Source organism: Lagopus muta, chromosome 2 (genome assembly GCF_023343835.1).
Source record: "Lagopus muta isolate bLagMut1 chromosome 2, bLagMut1 primary, whole genome shotgun sequence".
NCBI lineage: Eukaryota > Metazoa > Chordata > Aves > Galliformes > Phasianidae > Lagopus > Lagopus muta.
Window position 1 is genome coordinate 57,373,863 of NC_064434.1, and position 18,852 is coordinate 57,392,714.

The 18,852-nt window shown below is 36.1% G+C and overlaps 1 long non-coding RNA gene across 1 annotated transcript; it reads left to right on the top strand.

Annotated features, from left to right (window-relative positions):
* Positions 1-1,348: 1,348 nt before the first annotated feature.
* Positions 1,349-11,093, top strand: LOC125689362 (uncharacterized). The gene is made up of 3 exons (XR_007375219.1): positions 1,349-1,386; positions 10,077-10,137; positions 10,257-11,093. It is a non-coding gene; the product is annotated as an uncharacterized LOC125689362 (long non-coding RNA).
* Positions 11,094-18,852: the final 7,759 nt, after the last annotated feature.

Sequence of the window (18,852 nt, forward strand, 5' to 3'; positions counted from 1 at the left end):
TCTAATGCTCTAGTATGGAAAAGCTATGGCTATATGATTTTCACAGTTTTATTCCTAATGCATTCGTTACCTAGAATGTAGAACAAAATCAAACATATTTCTCTTTCACCCTGATACTGCTGATTAGAGTGGAGAAAGAGATAACACAAATGTGTTTTTTTTTTCCATACTTACTGATTGTGCTAACTTTAAAGATTGTGTGTACTTTAAAGTGGGTACACAACATCTCCTATCAAAGCAAGAAGTTGACTATTTGACCCTTCCCTGCTAATAATACTAGAATGATTTCTGGCTTTCTGTAGATATCTAAATTTAAGTCCCTACCAGTTACACAAAATCTGAAACTCTCATTTCATATGCAGTTATTTTCTGGAGATTTCGTTTCCAGCTACAGCTTGTTATCACTGAAACAGGATGACTTCTTAACCTATGTTTTTTGTTGTTTTGCTTTTCTGATTATGAATTCCATTTTATTTAAATGCCCATTGTTGCTATAGAATTATTCATAGCTGTAATATTTAGAAATTCAGAAGGACACACTACAAGATTGTATCTTATTTGTATACTTGACAAAATGTTGTTTGGTGGAGGTTACCATACAGCAATAACAATGCATAAAAAGCTTTTGCTGCAGTGAAATAAAACCTAGTTTTTCCAAAGAAGCCATTATTCTCACAGTTACAGTCATTAGGTTCATAGTAACCTGGATATAAATTTAGGTAAACAGATTAATTCAGTAATTTCTTTCAAGTTGCTATCATATCATTGACTTCCATATATCAGAGATAACTGTCCGTGTTTCATAAGAGACTTCAAATTCTCCCATGTTTACGTACAACCCATGAAGAGTCAGTAGGAAAAGTCTCTTGGTGCTAGGAGAACTTCCTGGGCTCTTATGTGAACCACAGAGATTTGTTTAACATCCCTTAAACGAGAGACATTTGTTTCGTTAATTGATATTTTCTAGAAAATTGAAACAATATTAGCTGTCTATAATGAAATTCCTGAAATAGGCTGGTCTAATGTTGAATGTTAAGTAAATAGTTCTAGTGAATTGTTGATTTTCTTTTTGAGTTTATAAGACATTCAGCTCTACCCTCAGTCTTCACCTCCACAAAGATATGCTATGCATATGCATTGCAAGAAATTTTTTAATTTATGTTTATATGGGAAACATTAGGTCATGGTCTGAACTGATGATTGAGCACCTGGTGAAGGGGTGCGGCCAGCCTTGGCTGCTCAGGTGGAAGCAATTCATCTGTACAACCAGAAGCTGGGTCCACCCCTCCCTAATCTCATTTAAGCACTGGCAACAAAAAGGGAAGCATCTCTATTTGGAGATCATTCTGTTGGGAGCTTCCAGTGAGCTGTGATCCTTGGAAAGGGGTAAGCTTTTCCTTTGTTTTCTGTGACTAATACCTTTCTTTGGTGACCTGGCAACTGATCAAAGGCAATTGCATCTGCTGCCTATCCTTACAGTGTTCTAAGATATAACTTTTGTGCCTGAAAAAGGGACTTTAGGGTGACTGCTACTTAGAGGCTAGTGTTATTTTGAACAGAAGGAAACATGTAGAACCACACATGAATAAAGAGGTTTAAAAAATTGATATCCAGATCTGAATACTTCACCAGTCACTCCACTGCTTATACTTACATATTACTTAATTGTGAGTTAGTGGTTAATTCTGCTCTTAAGAAAGTAGAAGAATCTGTACAAAATGTTTTTGTTTTTTTTTTTAACTGAGCTTTTCTCAGGTGGCTTTTGAAATGAAAATCTGATGTTGAATTTTGCACTCATTTTATATTACTGCATGATACAGCTGGATTAATTTGCACATCGTATAAATGTTTTCACTGTAGATTTGAACTCTTATACCTATTTAGCTAAACAGTGAAGGTGAGTGATTTCATAAAGGCCTTTCTATATCACAAATAAAATCAATAGTGTATATGAAGTACAATTTTTCCCTTCTCTCAGTTGCTTAGTTCAGTATATTCCCATTAAGCTGCCAACTGGCTAAATATAGACAATTGCAACACAACCATAATGATAAAAGGAGTCATACTGTGTGACCAGGCAACTTACTGACTGTTAATCTTGGCTTTTGCAAATCTGAAACTGCAGACAAAAAAGCAAGATAATAGATCTGAAGCAGCATGTGTCCATGCTCTTATGAGTAAAGAGCTTTTAAAGCTGAGAAAGAGATAACTGTGCCTAAAACTGACTCCTTCAAACACATTTCTAACAGAGTCCAGCAGCTGATGATCTGTTTTGAAAATTAGTTTATACGATCAAGTCTGCAGAAGACTATCCTCATCAACACTTTTTGCCATCATTTGATGTGAAGCTGTTGAGGTTAAAACATGGCTATTGTACAAAACAGATCCGTGTAGTTAAAGCAGTCAATAGAATGCTGTCATCAGAAGTTACAACAACTTTCATAAACAACACATGGAGGTCAGTGAAGTCTTACTCTCATGTACATAGTTGTCTGAATTTTTGAATTGGCTTGATATTTCATAAAGTAGTAGAAATGAGGAAGCAGAGAATAAATATTGTCCTAAAGTAAAAAAATAAGTGGTTAGTTCATTCACTGCAACAAAATCTGAAAAAAATATTTTAAGAAGTTTTTTTTGAGTTCTCACAGTCACTATTATAAAAGATAGTCTCTGCTAGCACATACTAGTGGAGGAAACATCAAATCTCCTGTACTAATTCCAGGAAGTCAGTTTGAAACAGTGTAGAAAAATTGAAAAGAAGAAAAATAGAATTGTGTAATATAGCTCTGTCCCTTCTGAAAGTATTAGAAATACTTTCAAAAGCAAGGAGTTATGAAAGCAAAAATACCATTCAGACTATAAGACTTTTCAAGAATGAAATCTTAAAATTATCAAGAAAAAGGTAGATGTGGAGCTGTGTGACATGGTTTTGTGGGCATGGTGTTGATAGGTTGGTGATTGGACTAGATGACCTTAGTGGTATTTCCAATCTTAATGATTCTCTGATTCTTTTATGCCTTCTGTTTTCTAGGTAATGTGAATGACATCTATAAAAGATTTGTTCAAGCCATTCAGTATGGGCTTGTGCTTGTGGCAATTCAATTGTTAAACTCATTTTAATGAACTTTTAGATATTAAACTTGCGAACATATGTTTTCTGCATATAGTTTTTAAAATGCCTTCTCTACTGAAGGTTAAAAATGCATCATTTTCTCTCTTTTGCATGCTGTGGATGTCTTCATTAGTTACTTAATTATTTCTTGGCTTTTTGTCAGTAATATCAGAAAAAGTTGCTCACTTTCATTTTTCTCATCCATGAAATTTCTGAGCTTATAGAAGTGTTATTTCCTCTAAGTTGTATCCTGAGCAGATCAACAACAGTAAACAAGGGGATCTCTGTCTATAACCATTGCTAGCACTTACCACAGTATGTCATGTAACTGCTGATTTCTATCCTAAAGAAAAAAGCAATAGGTATGATATTTTTTTTTACTTTTCACTGAGGTACTCACCTATTTTTCTTTCTTCCACCTCTATATCTGTCACATGTGAACATTTTGGTTTTTACAGGGGCATCACTTTGTGCTTAAACTAGTGATCTTTATTTTTTCCTCCGTCTATGAACATGTGGTTTGCAACCTTTATTTTTGCAGTGACTGTGCTGTATTTCTAGCATACGTCTAATGTGCTGCAGATTTTACTTCTCTGCCTGCTGTTGCCTCTGGACCCCTGCTTATGTTCCCGTTCTATATCTAAAAGCTAGTACAGAAAAGTCTTTTTTTTTCCCCTTCACTGATGCAGTAATTCTGCTTTCACAGTGACTGCATAGTATGACTGACAAGTACTTAGACTGTTTCTATGAATTCCATGAGAATGAGAGACCAGTGCTATCTGCCCTCTACTCTCAAAACAATGAAAATTGGTTTTGCCTTTATTCCCCTAGAGATATCTGTTATATCTGACTTGAAAAGATGTAAAAATGGACTGAATTGCCTTCTACCAGTGCTTCTGTAACTGCATCCGAGCTGCAGGATGCTAAACTCAATTGCTTATGTTGCTGAGCCAGAGTAATAAGGCTTTCTTCTGTTGTTTGGAAAGTCTTGTTCCTATACAGTACTCTTATTCTCTGAGAAGACAGCAGAAAGATCACCAAATGTTTGAATAAAAAGAGTTTATATTCTTCTGTCATACTGAAAAAATATTTCCTGGTACTAGTTTATCAGAACTGACCTCAATGTCACTTTGCATTAAACTCATAGATCTTGTAAGATCTGGTAGATTCAGAATTCAAAAATCTCACTGATAATCATAATGTCTATATGAAACACACTGACCAAGGATTCAGCATGATGAGATCCTTCGATCACAAGATCTGGTTTTGGTGCATCATAAAGTTGATTCAGATTTCTAAGGATACTGTGGAGTTAAGAAGAAGTGTAGAAAATATGCAGACTAGAGCTATATGTGAACAGTGAAGGCAAATGTGAAATTGTTGATGCTGAGAAAGTTAAAAAATAAGTGGAATTAGGGGAAAAAATGATGGTCAGAAAATGGAAGTACATCAACCCTATTTCAAAGAGTAGAAGGAGGTGATCTTTTTCCACTTGGGGTGGTTACTGCATGGCCACTGATACTTCATTGGGATAGTTAGTGTATTTCTTCTGAACTTAAAAGAATATTAACGCTATGTTATTCGTTATTCAAAAAATTAATTTACATGTTTTAACTCCAGCTTACAAAGTGTATTTGCAGACAGTCAAAAGTTCCCGAATATTGTAACCCAAAGAGGAAGGGCTACATGCCCACTCTTACTTGTTTGAAAAATAAAATATGTATATATAGTGTGTTATATTCACACTTCTGGATCAAAGGGAATACAGTTCCATTAATGAAGTTTTATATGGGGTGCCTGATTTTCCCCTATGCTGCATTAAAAGCTTACTGAAGAATCTGTATAAATCTAACAGATGAGAAGACATAAAGTGCCTTATTAAAAAGGTATAGCTAGAACATTTTCAGGGTAATGGTTCTAACTTCCATACTCATATGGGCATTGCTGGCAGATCACCTTTAGGTGGCAGTTTTCCCTCCCCTTACCTTTGGCTAATCCATGCAGCAGAGCAAACTGCTGATGTATGAACCTTATTTCTTTTCACTGTGTAAAGTCAGTCTTTTCAACACTTTGTGTCAAGCATGAAGACATCCATAACACCTCTTTGGCAAGAATCTGTTTTATTTTGAAAATTAGACCACAGTCACTGTGGTAATTGTGCAGTTACTACACTTACTGAATGCCTGGAGTACTAGGAGAATGAATACATGCCAGAAACTCATTCTTGAAGGATCTTCAGAGTGGACCTGCTCTCTACAGTAAAAAAGAGATAGCAAATACTTTACACAAAATGTACATCCCTATTTTCATAAGTGTGTTCTTTTTAATTTGACTCTATCAATGCTTGTTTTACTTTATCAGTTTTCATTTTTATTCTCACAAAAATTCAGTTTGAATATTAGCTGTTTCTCATTAAGAAAGTTGCTGAAGATAAATGTAACTGTAATAAAATTATAGCGGACTGGAAAAAAGCTACTTCCTTTAAGCATGTGGCTTTCTGGGATTTTTTTTATTTTTTTTTTATTTTTTTTAAGGAATTGGTATTTCCTGTTAAGGCAAGCTCTGAAGCTAAGTGAAGGAAAAGCTCTGCCTCCACTTGATAATATCAGTGTTGGAGAGCAGGGGAAAAAAAAAAAAAACTTAAATACACTTTTTTTTTTTTTTTTTCCCCCAAACCGATATTTGTAACAATTTTGTTTAGAAACCAGACAGGCAATGTTAGAGGCCTTCAAAAGAATAGGTTATGTTATCATGAGCCTAGAATCCTTAGTAAAAGAAAGACGCTAGGATACTGAAAATAATGGTGCAACTATATGAAATTTTGTTGCAAATACATAAAATCTGTTTTTTTTTTTTTTGAGATTTTAATAAATTGATCATGAAAAAAGAATGCAATAAAAAAAAAAAACATATGAACATATTAAATAATCTGTATTTGCAGCACCATCAAGAAGTAATTGGTAATCCTGAAGGCACGGTAGTCTGTTTTGTTGTAAGGAATGCTTAAAAATTCTGTGCTTATAGAGATTTCAGTCAACAGGCATTTTCTTACTGTTATATGGTTTCCCACATCGCTGTGAGAAATTAAACAGTAAGGAATCTTACAAAACATTGTCACTATCTTATATCACCTATCTACTTAAAGTCAATATTTTACAATAGTATAAAGATTTGGATTTACTTTCCTCATGTGGACTGATTTTATGTAGCATATAGCAACGGGATGCTGTAGGGGGAAAAAAAATAAGCGAACAGAATACACCATCAATCATACTAAAGAAATACAGCCTAATTCCTAAATATAAAGTATGGCCTTTTAAATTTTTTTCCAGTAGTTGAGAGAGAAACTGTATCACAGAAAGTTACAGGAGGAGTTAACACTGAAAGTACTACTGTCTCAGAAAACAGTAGTCAGTTCTCTAGGCCCCTTTCCAGATGTCATCTTCAAAAGTTACATACATGTGCATGTATTTTATGCTCCTGTGTCATCATTTGATACATGCTTCTCACCACAAGGCAGCATGAGTCTCTGATTCAGTGTGTGACTATATATATATATAGAGAGAGAGAGTTATTCTTATTAGTCCATTGATATGTTTATTTTCATTAAGAAAGACTACACGCTTCATATGGATATTCAGATAAATTTTGGGTTGTTCATCTGTTGAACAAACTTATCTGGCCTTTCAAAGCCATCTTCCCTACCCTACTATATAATTAAGCTACAGAATGTGTTATGACTCTCTTTCAATAACTGTTTTGAATTTGAACTCCACTGACAATAAAGAAGAAATCTGGAATTAACCATTTTATTTTCCTCAGGATCAAATGACTCCTTTCTCCAAATGCTTTTCAGAGCTGCTGTTATCCAGTAATTACATTCACAGGATCACAGAATGGTTGAGGTTGGAAGAGACCTCTAGATGTCATCTAATCCCATCCCCCTGCTCTGGTAGGGCATCCAAAGCAGGTTGTTTAGAACCAAATCTGGTCAGATTTTAAATATTTCCAATGAAGGAAAATCCATAACCTCTTTGGGCAACCTGTTCCACTGCTCTGTCATCCATACAGGAAAGAAGCACTGCTTAATGTTCAGAGGGACCTTCTTGTCTGCTAGTCTGTGCCTCTGATGTTGTTTTGTCACTAGGTACCACTGAAAAGTCTCTGGATCCTTCTTCATTGTACTCTCCCTTCAGGTGTTTATACACATCGATGAGAGATCCTCCTGAGCTTTCTTTTCTTCAAGCTAAACAGGTCCAGTTCCTTCAACCTTTCCTCATGAAGGAGATACTCCAGGCACTTCAGGATTTTAGTAGCCCTAGGTTACCCCTTATAGCATTATTAGTGCTATTGTAAAAGATCAGGAAAAGGTAGTAGCCACAGGGGCAATCTCTCTACAGCGTTTTGGATCCAGACTGAAAACAAATAGAAAATTTCTATAGAAGAAGGTCAGGTCAGGAGATAGGTGCCTCTGTCCCTCACAGGAGGAAGCCTCCTGCTACTATTGCTCATAATTTTTCCCGATGATTTTACATGGCTCAAGGTCAGTTGGCCCAGATCACCACCATGCCTGAGATCATTTGGGCAAGTAAACCAAGATAAAACTTCCTTCTACATACTCTGATGTATGTGATAGCTGTAGTCTGAACCTGTATCTTACATAGTGCACTTTACCCTTGCTAATCAGGCAGAGACTGCGACAACAGCTGTTTGCTCTGTGGCTTATAGGCATCTGACAAGCTACTGAAAGCTGCTAGAGGTTACTTGTGCCCAGAATCCTGTGGCTCTCCTTAACTTGTAAAAGATTTAAGACTTAAATCTGGCAGCTGCAACTTTAGAGCTTATAGATGATAAGGAACTCAACCGTAATCTCACAGAAGTAAATACTACAAAATTTTCTGATCCACAGCCTGTTCTCAGTAATGTCACTGATGTTTATGTATTCAACTCTCATTCTGCCTCCGTGACTGCAAAATATATGTACTATATGTAGCTGTCCTTGTCTAAAGAAATCAAGTTATTATACACTTTTTCAGGCTGTCTTTCTGATGGGCTCAGACCAAAATGCTGGACTGATCAAAGTTGACTATAATTCAGCATGTATTTTAATGAAACTATAATGTCAATTTCCATTTCCTGTCATATTTGTCATAATAGGTCTTCTTCACTTTCTGCCTTATGTAAAAGGTCCATATGTGAAACACATTGAACCTGTGCTTCTTGAAGATAAAAACGTAAATATATTCCCAGGTTAAATAGAAGTAGTGAATCCATTTACATGAGGATAGTAGTTCTGACCCATAATATTCAGGATGGCAGTGGGCAAAGCATATGCCATTGAATAAAGATGCCCTCTAAATATCTCTGTTTTTTGAGGCACTGAAATGATAAAAAGACTGTAATATTTGACATTGCATACAATTCCTAGGTTTTATGTATTATTTCATACTATCTGAAACATCTACTCTCTCATTTTGTAAATAAATTTTAAAAATGAAATATTAATCTTCAAATTCTCAAGATCTTTTCTATAATCCCATTAAAAAAAACACTTAACCAGTATGATTGCCTAAAAATATTCACAGTGCTCAGTAATATTCTGAATCAAAAATAAACCCCAAAAAACATGTGGGTTTGGAAATAACTTTGAAATTGTTACAACTGTCACCTAGTGTTTCATCCAAAAATACTTTTGGAAATCCTTGAGTTTTTTTTTGAAAACCATGACTGTCACTAGTAACATGAGCACACTGTTTCAGTCCTTTCACTTTGTTCACATAATGTCTTCTGAAACATAATTAATGTTTCTTTTTGAAACAATAGTTAAGCAAAATAATATTACAAGCATTTTATTTACTGACTCCAGAGTTTGTTACTTGTCCCATATATCTAGGGTGATTTAGAGAAAGTGAAATCTCTGAACTTGGTAAATAAAATTGAAAACATCTTTCTTTAGTGCCCTGGAAGTAAGAGCTCAGTTATGGCGTGGGTCAGAAAAGTGTATAGTATCGTTAGTGTAGTCATGCTGGAGACTGATGGAATACACCTTATTTAGCTAGGCAGAAAGAATCATGATAGATGCCAGTGTATTTTTCTGATTGATAGAAGAGACTGGAATTTCAAGAATAAAAGTTGAATGCTTAGGTACCTATTAAAAAGCAAACAAGCAAAAACCACTTAACTTTTTATAAGTCTGGGGGCTTCTATTTTGTTTTTGTTTGTTTGTGTTGAAGTTACTGAAAAGTATTTCACCAAGCTGTAAAGGAAAATCATAGTATCTACTGGGATGCAATGTAAGACAGACAAAAAAAAAAAAGCAAGAAAAAAATGTATTCCGAACTCTCTAAAGAAAAGACACAACTGGAGCTTTTTTGAGATAAATTGTTATTAGTACAAGTCAGTGATAACAATTACCTCTGTCATATGAACAGAGCTCTTAAACCGTAAAAACCTGTTTCTTGGGGAAAATATTTTAGTTTACAGTATCTCTGAGGAAAATATGATGTTTTGTTTGAAGTTATTTCAAATTACTCAGAAATCTTTCTGTCCTTATGTAATCTTCGGGTTATCAGCTCAAATTCTCACATGGAACTCCATTTTGGAGCTATTGCAATTGCTCTGTATCTGAGAATATAATGGAAGTGCACTACCACATGCTTTAAATGTCAATCTCTTCCAGTCATGCACTTGATAGAATTTTAGCATTTGTTCTATAAAACAAAAATAATGAAGAAAATCCATCTGTGCTTTCATAATTACAAAATTTTGGTAAAATAATGTTATTTTATCATCAGGAACAGTTCTGAAAGGTCTGTTTCTCTACAGCTAAAAAAATAGCTGCATAGTTTTTTATGAATTTCCATTACTAGAAACATTATTTCTCCTTAAAATTTTATAGAATGTTTGCAGTACATTCTTCTTCATTTATGTCCTAATTGCAGTATTCAAATTTGTCATTAATCAGTGCTCACGACAGTATCACTACAGCTAATGGAACAGTGGGGAATAGAGATTTGTGCCTTGAGGTAAGAGCCAGGAGAGACCCCACAGCCTACATGCTGGGGAATGCATTTGACCAGAAGAGAAATGGAGACACTGGCAAGAGCTCTAAGACTTCTGATTCATTCATTTGTTCTTTCAACAGGCTGCCAGGCAGTTCATTTTATTTACCTCCAACATTACCCTCTCCTGACACAGCTCCATGCCGTTCCTCCTGGCTCAGCATAGCCCCTCTACTGCCTGTGAGGAGCTGCACGTGCCATGAGGCATCCCCTCAGCTCCTCTGCTCTGGGCTGAACAAACCAAGGGATCTTGCCTTGTACACCCCTGGTCCTCCAGATCCTTTGCCATCTTTGTAACCCTCCTTTGGACACTCTCTAATAGTTTTATGTCCTTCCTATACTGTAGAGCCCAAGCCTGCGCCCAGTGTTCAAGGTGAGGCAGAAAATTAAAAAAAAAAAAAAAAAAAAAAAAAAAAAATTAAAAAACAACAAAAACTTGCTTTTCATTTTAGTTTTCCACAATGTATCTGATATGTATCACAAACATTTTGAAAAGTTATTTCCAGTCAAATTGTTCTAAGCAACAATATATAGAAGTTGCTGGAAGCAAGTACTCTAGGGAGACATGCTTCCACATGCATATTCTTCTTTCAGGGCTATAAATACTGTTGCTCTGATTCTGTTAATTAGAATGAAAAATGCTAACTGCAGAAGTATATTATGACCATACTCAGAAGAGGTCATGCAGCTAATGAAGCTTTTGTGAAGAAGTTAAAAAGAACAATTCCACATATAGTCATATAGTCATAGCCTTATAGTCAGGAGTTAGAGCTTGCTTTCCTATTTTTGTCGGTTATGGTGCCTGAGTAGTTTGGCTTAAAATTCATCCAATTTAATTGGGATTTATACTTTGCAAGTGCCTTGTAAGGCTTTATTGCGGGATTCATATCTTTAATTCAATAAGTCATAAATGTTCAGAAGTAGTTTTAGAATTATCAACAATCATGACAGCATTTGCAGTGTTTTATCACAGTTGGTAGCCAATCAATGGTTCTTATCAGACATTCTGGTAATTATACTGAAAGACTGAAGTGGAAGAATGTGTGTGTTAATTTGTGTACTTGAGTTTCTGATCTCCAAGATCTCAAATAAAATTTAAATGGATATAAAACAAATATATTCTGCATGTAATAATACTGAGCTAACTGCAGTGTCTATAAAATCACAGCACTGATCACTCCTTTTCATCCTCACATACTCATTCACGAAATTTCTTACCCAGGCTCCCAATTTGCAAACCATTATTGACTTTTTTTTTTCATTTTGATTCACGGTGCTATCAGTGGTCAATTAACTATGGAATTTCCATGAAGAATGCCAGAACAAACTGTAAACTTTCTTACCATCATATCACTGCAATACCCAGCTAATCTATCATTCCGTGTAAGGCAGAATTAGTCAAGTATAGATTTATTGAGAAGCATTTTTAAGGGTGTTTTTTGTTTTTGTTTTTTTGTTGTTTTTTTTTTTTTTTTTTTTTTTTTTGGTAAGATCCTCAGTGCCAGAGATACTGAAACCTCCCCATGTGAACTTTAGTTGTATTTTCAGTATCTGGCATTAGAAAATTATTTCCCACACCTTTCCTTCAGTGTAATTTAGATATTTTCAAAGAGCAAGCAATAGTTTTTCACATTTCTAAATATTATTATTGTATAATCTTTATTCAGTGTCCTCTTTTTCATTCTTAACTGACATTATAATCCATTGTTTGTCCACTGTCGTTTTAATCCCAAATCAAATCACAGAAGGATTTGAGTAGGAGGAGTCAAGGACACCTTCCATTGTATTAGGTTGCCCAAAGCCCCATGCAGCCTGGCCATGAACATTTCCAGGGATAGTGCATCCTCAGCTTCTCTTGGCTACCTATTTCAGTGCCTCATTACCCTTTAAGTAAAGAAATTGTTATTATTATCTAATCTTAATCTACTATATTTTTTTTAGTCCTTGTTGTATCACTACAAAGAATCTCTCTCCTCATCTACCTTGGAAGGCTGCTATAAGGTCTCCTTGGAGCCTGTTCTCTAGGCTAAACAGGACAGCTCTCTCAACTTGCATATATGTTCCAGTTTTGTAGCCCTAAATATGCCAAGATCCAATAGATCAGAGAAAACTGTTACTTACGGAAGCAATCATTCTGATCAATCAGTTAAACTTCTACACCTCTAAAAGTTGAGGCTTCTGAAAACCTCTCTTTTTTGTTTGTGTTTGTAAAATAATTCTTCCTTGTATCCTTACAACCGGGCAAGAAAATGAATATGATGTAATGTTAACATTCTGCCAAAGATTACTAATACTCTTTTTATTATAATAATAATAGCAATTACAGAATCAGGTTTTATATGTCAGTGTTCATATGACCATCCTAACAAAACAGTACAACACAAAGCAGGTTATTCAGTTTTAAATATCAACAAATGACACTTGGTTACACAGGAAGAGTATAATGTCATTGAAAGGGAGTTCAGACTTGTAAATAGATGCTGATATCAACATAGCTGGTACAAAATGAAATGTGCATTGTAGAAACAAACCTTGACATTATTCTTCATTTTGTTTGCTGCATTTGTTCCTTTGATAGTCATTGTGTGGTTTTGATGAACTAAAAAAGGCTAATTATCTAAAACTTGGCAAGTTGACAGACACTTATCTAAGTGTTTATAACAAATGCCTAATTAATGCTGAGCCACAGAAAGAAACCTTTTGAAATTCATAAAACATTCTGCACAACCTATAATGGATTCATCGTAATTATCATTTACAATGAGCACTACATTAAATTCTAAATGCAGCTGAACTTGAGAGTTTTTTGATCAGCAAAGTAATCTGAATTACTGCCGCTTGGTTTATTTTTCATCATTACATAAAAATGAAGCTACCTGACTTTTACAAATCCAGTCCCCACAAAGTGGTTTGGCTTATTATATAGTCCAGTGTGAGGAAATTAATAGTAAAGGCAGAAACCTACAGATCCTTTTTTCTGTCTTTACCATTACAAGAATAGTTAGATGAATAAACATCATGATAATATATTACATTACATGTGGGCCCACTGGGTGTACCAATAATGAAAGGTTCATGAAAAGATGCATATAACTGCACTTTACTGTAGAAAGTATTCCTGTTTCATCTCCATAGTGCCTTATCTCTATTTGTCAAAAAGATATTTCCTGGAACAGTGCAGTCCAATGAAGTTACTTAATTTCTTCCTAATTTTGGATTAAATGATCGGTGAAGAATTGAAGCACCAGTTTATTGTTGCATTTGAGATACAAAAAACATGAATTAGATAAAATAGACCTGCACTCCTTTGTGATAGGTTGATGAATCTCTGAATCAAGATTGAAAAAGATGAAAATAAATGTTCATCAAAAAGTGAGCTGTACAGAACAGCATGTAGAGTCCATTACCATTTTAAACCCTAGAGCTGATGGGTTAACTGCTGGGTCAGCTGGATCTGCCTCTTAGGTTTGAGAAGCCTTTATGTATCTATCAATCATAGAATCACAGAATCATAGAATGGCCTGGGCTGAAAAGGACCACAATGATCACTTAGTTTCAAAGACCCTGCTATATGCAGGGTTGCCAGCCACCAGACCAGGCTGCCCAGAGCCACATTCAGCCTGGCCTTGAATGCCTCCAGGGATGGGGCATTCAAGGCCTCCTTGGGCAACCTGTTCCAGTGCATCACCACCCTCTGGGTGAAAAACTTCCTCCTATTATCTAACCTAAATCTCCTCCCAGTTTAAGACTGTTCCCCCTTGTCCTATCACTATCCACTCTCATAAACAGCCATTCCCCCTCCTGTTTATATGCTCCCTTCAAGTTCTGGAAGGCCACAATGAGCCTTCTCTTCTCCATGTTAAACAAGCCCAGTTCCCTCAACCTTTTCTCATAGGAGAGCTGCTCCAGCCCTCTGATCATCTTGTCAATGATTGTCATGGGTGACTCCTCATCACATATGACAACAACTGCAGTCATGCAGTGCTCCAAATCCCCAGCACCTTCAACGAGTCCTGTCCATAGCCAGATCTAATGTTAGGTCATTTATGTCATCAGCTCCACTAGAGTCACTGACCCATTTGTTTCATAATGAGAATCTTCCTTTTAGTGGAGTTATGCTGCTAAAAGTTTGTAGGTACAATCAGAAGGAGTTTTGAGTTTTGCTGATGAAAAAGCTGTAGTACTGGTTAATAAACTTATTTACCCTCAAGTTCTCTGATTTTCCAGTCAGAAGTTGATTATATTGCATGCTTTATATATAAAAAAATTATTACGTAAGTATCTGCAAGTTCCCAGAATCAGAAAGGCTTTTCTTCTAATTTAAATCAAAAGAATCAGGTTCTATTTTCAGTGACAGTGATCTTAATTCAGAGTAACCTTATCAGAGTCAATGGAGACTCTTCAGACATGTGACAATCCAACAGAAAACTATTTATATCCACCTGCAGCAAAAAAAAAATCCAAATCTTCTCTCATTCCTGACCTTGAAAAAGCTGTACTCATACTCTTCTCAGTTATTGACTACATCTTTTTCTGAACTCACCTGGAATATTAGATAAACGTTCTTCTATTCAGCTTACTGACAGAATAAACACTATTAAATTTCGCTTTGCTTCTAAATACACACACCCAAACAAAATCAGTTATTTTCCATAAAAGCTAGAAAAACGGTATTTTTTTCCTACTCTGAAAACACATTATCATGATTATGTTATAGAAAGAGACTTATGGGAATTAACAAGTGACGATATGAGGAGAAACACTCAGATAAGACAGATTTATTCATTATTTTATTTGCATATGGTAGTGTTATATTAAATTGAAATTGGAGAATATATTTTCATTCTGACTAAGATTTCAGTTTGCTTCCCTTTTTACTTAGAGAGATGTGCTGCTAACATTTTCTTTCCACCTTCACTTAATAAATGTGTTCTTCTATCTGTGAATAAAAGAAAATGAAAGTGATTCCAAATTTTAGGAAATGACACTAGCTATTTTTAACTTGCCATTTATTGTGCTTAAATTTAATATATTTTGCAAGAGGCGGAGCCAGCATTTAGTAGTGTTAACAGAAAGGCTTCAGAAGACCATGAGACCCAGCATTGACAGGACTAAGAAAACTTATCAGTGGAGCATGGCAGGAGTTGACTGGGCAAGAGGGTTCAGACTGAGGTAACAGAATCCTTTTCTCATCCCACAAGCAGTCAGACAGGGGGTCAGTTTACCAAGAGATGCTGTGTAGTCATTGTCTTTGGAGGTTTTCAAGAACCACCTAGATAAATGCTGAGTGACTTTGCCTGAGTTCACAGCTGAGCCTGCTGTGAGCATGAGGAAGTCTGGGGCTTGCACTCCTTTGGAGTCAGGGTGACACAAGCACTCTGTGTCTTCAACTCTACAGTGCAGGTATACACAGGTCTTCAGAGATCACTGTGCAAGCCACTGAAAAACGAAAAAAAAAACCATAATGAAAAACATAAATCCAGCATGAAATATATGCAGTGTATTTTGGTCCCTCTGGAGCTAACACTTCAGTCCATTTCAAAACGTATCAGACAATTACTTCAGAGTTGAAGAGTTTTCAGAGATATCAAACTTGGAAAGGTTTTCAACAATATGCAAATCATTCAGTCTTTGGTTTAGATCTCATGTGGCCTCTAACATACCAATACATCTCAGTTCAAATTAAAGGTGCCCAGAATAATGTAATAAAATAATATGAGGGCTGCTCCAAAAGTATCTTATTATGTTGGCCCATAATGTCAGAGGTGGAGGTTGGTGGTATGGCAGCGAAGGCTGAACCTTCCCAATGATATTCCATTAAGTTTTATCACTGTGCCACAAAGGGCGGCAAAGGGTCAGTCTAACAGCATGTGACATGGATTTGAGTAAGAAGGGAAGGTGTGTAAATGAATTCCTCCATGCTGCAAAAATTGCACTCACTGATATTCATTTATTCTTGCTGAATGAGGATGGACACCAAACAGTGAATGTGAGCACAATGAGGCTGTGGGTGGTACATTTCAGCAATGGCGAAACGTGAAATACAAGTCTTGTTCCAGATGGCCATGCACAGCTGTCACGCCACAAAATGAAGTGTTCTGATCAGCAAATCTGCAGGAATCGGCTAACGGTGGTGACTAAGTTAAAAAAGTACTGTTTTGTAGCTGAGAATTTTCTGTCAAATAGTGTTATTCTGCTTTTTACCTACTGTAATTTCCATGTAAATAAATACAAGCCCTTACTTTCAGAGTGACCTACATACTTTCCTTCCTTGCTGTACTCTAGGTGGTGTCAGGGGCAGTGTCACTGAAGTTTATCTTCACAGTTTGAGAAGTACTGTCTTTAGTAAATAAACAAAACAATATTTTCTAGATTGTTTACATAAACCACTAGTATCTCTTTGAAATTACAGAAGATGGATGAACCTTACAAAAGCATGTCTTTCTTCACAGTTTTTTGTATTATATCACTTTGGTTTTAGGCACTGTGAGTCTCAGTGCACTGTTGAAACTCCCTTCATAAGGCCAATAAGCAACAGTTCACTTTCTCAAGAAAGGCAAGAATCTCCATGAGTAACTATGTTATTCTCTAATACTGCAATTTGTGATGGGTGGAAGCATAAAATCATTTCACTATGTTTTCTTGGTTTAATATGTTCATGCTAAGATAGCAAGCATTTTTTCTTCTCTACTGTCCCTCAGATGAGAGTATTTGAATTGAAAACTTTAGAAGCAAATTAATCGTGATACAAGTAGAAACGAGTAAATAAATCACCCTTCAGACTAAAGTTCTAGTGCATTCAAATGAGCATCCAGATCTACAGTTCATCATATATTTCCATATCTCCTGCATCTTCTGCACTCAGGACTCCCTGTTTCTGTTTTGTAGCTTTCTGTCTTTTGAACTACAGGTCTTTCCAATGAATACTTAGGAAAAAAAAATAAAAACTCTGTGGCACTATAAAGAATAGTGTCATTTGCCAGCAGTGTTAATTTACTGCCTACATCAGTAATAATAAGATACTGTTACAGCATTACAAAATAATTTTGTAGAACTAAACACTGAATTTTTTTGCCAAGTGCCCCACCAACCTCTCAAGAAAAGTATTTTCTGTGTTTATTGTGTTTACTTTTTTACATGAACTAATTCTTCCCATGGAATTCTATTCCCAAAGCCTTACCATCCCAGTTTTCTTTTTTTGTATTATATTTGCTTTTGCAACATTATTTTCCCTTTCCCAAAATTTGAGAATGTAATCTGGGAAAAGATTCAGGGCCATTGGCATCCTTGTATTAATTCATCTGTGCCTGTACTCTTATATAAAACTTAGACACTAAAAATAAAGATTAAAGAAACAGCTAATGATTCTAAAGAATACACATAATATTTCCTGAATTTTGCAGGACATATAAGTTTTTTTCCTGTAGTACATAGAACTTTTATTTTATGGTTCCCTATTTAATAATCAATGTGTTAGTTTATTGCAATGGGTAAAAATGTTGACAGGGAAGAATGTATTATGAATAATTTCAGCAAAAACATAAACATACTTTGCAACAATTTAAAGTACATTTTAAAGTTTATTTTAAAATTTAAAATAAAAAGCAGAAAACATTGCACTAAAGTTGCTGCTTATAAGTTAGCTGATATCAAGGAATAGATCAATGATATCAAGGAAAAGATCAATGCTGGACCTCGACAGGCTGGAGGGCTGGGCTCGGGTGAACCTGATGAGGTTCAACATGGCAAAGTGCAGGGTTTTGCATTTGGGCCGGAAGAACCCCAGGCACCCGTACAGGCTGGGAGGAGCGGTCCTTGAGAGCAGCTCGGCAGAGAAGGACCTGGGGGTCCTGATGGACGAGAGACTGAACATGAGCCAGCAGTGCGCTCTGGCAGCTCGAAAGGCAAATGGGATCCTGGGCTCCATCAGGAGAGGGGTGGCCAGCAGGGACAGGGAGGTGATTGTCCCTCTCTACTCAGCTCTTGTGAGGCCCCATCTGGAGTACTGTGTCCAGGTGTGGAGCCCTCAGTACAAGAAAGACATTGAGATTTTGGAAAGGGTCCAGAGGAGGGCAACTAAGATGATCAGGGGGCTGGAGCACCTCCCCTATGAGGACATTGCAGCCTATCAATACCTGAAGGGAACCTACACCCAGGAGGGGAGTAAACTCTTCAAAAGGGCTGACAACAGCAGGACTAGGGGAAATGGTTTTAAGTTGAAGGAGGGAAGATTTAGGTTGGATGTTAGGGGGAAGTTCTTTACTAGGAGAGTGGTTAGGCCCTGGAATGGGCTGCCCAGGGAGGTTGTGGATGCCTCGTCCTTGGACGTGTTTAAGGCCAGGTTGGACGGGGTCCTGGGCAACCTGATCTGAATGTGTATGTTTGGTGGGCCTGCTAGGCAGGGGGGTTGGAACTACATGATCCTTGGGGTCCCTTCCAACCCGGGTGATTCTGTGATTCTGTGATTCTGTGTTAACTATCCAAGAAAAAACAACTGAGTTTCCTCTTTACTCTGAAATTCAGCATTCTAGTTGTTATATGTAATTAAGCCATTCCTTACAAACAATAATTAGATAGTATTCTACAACCCTTACTTTTTAGTTATGAAAATATTTTTATCATTTTTTTCATCATTTGTGCACATTATTTTCATATTCATTTTGGTTAACATCATGCATC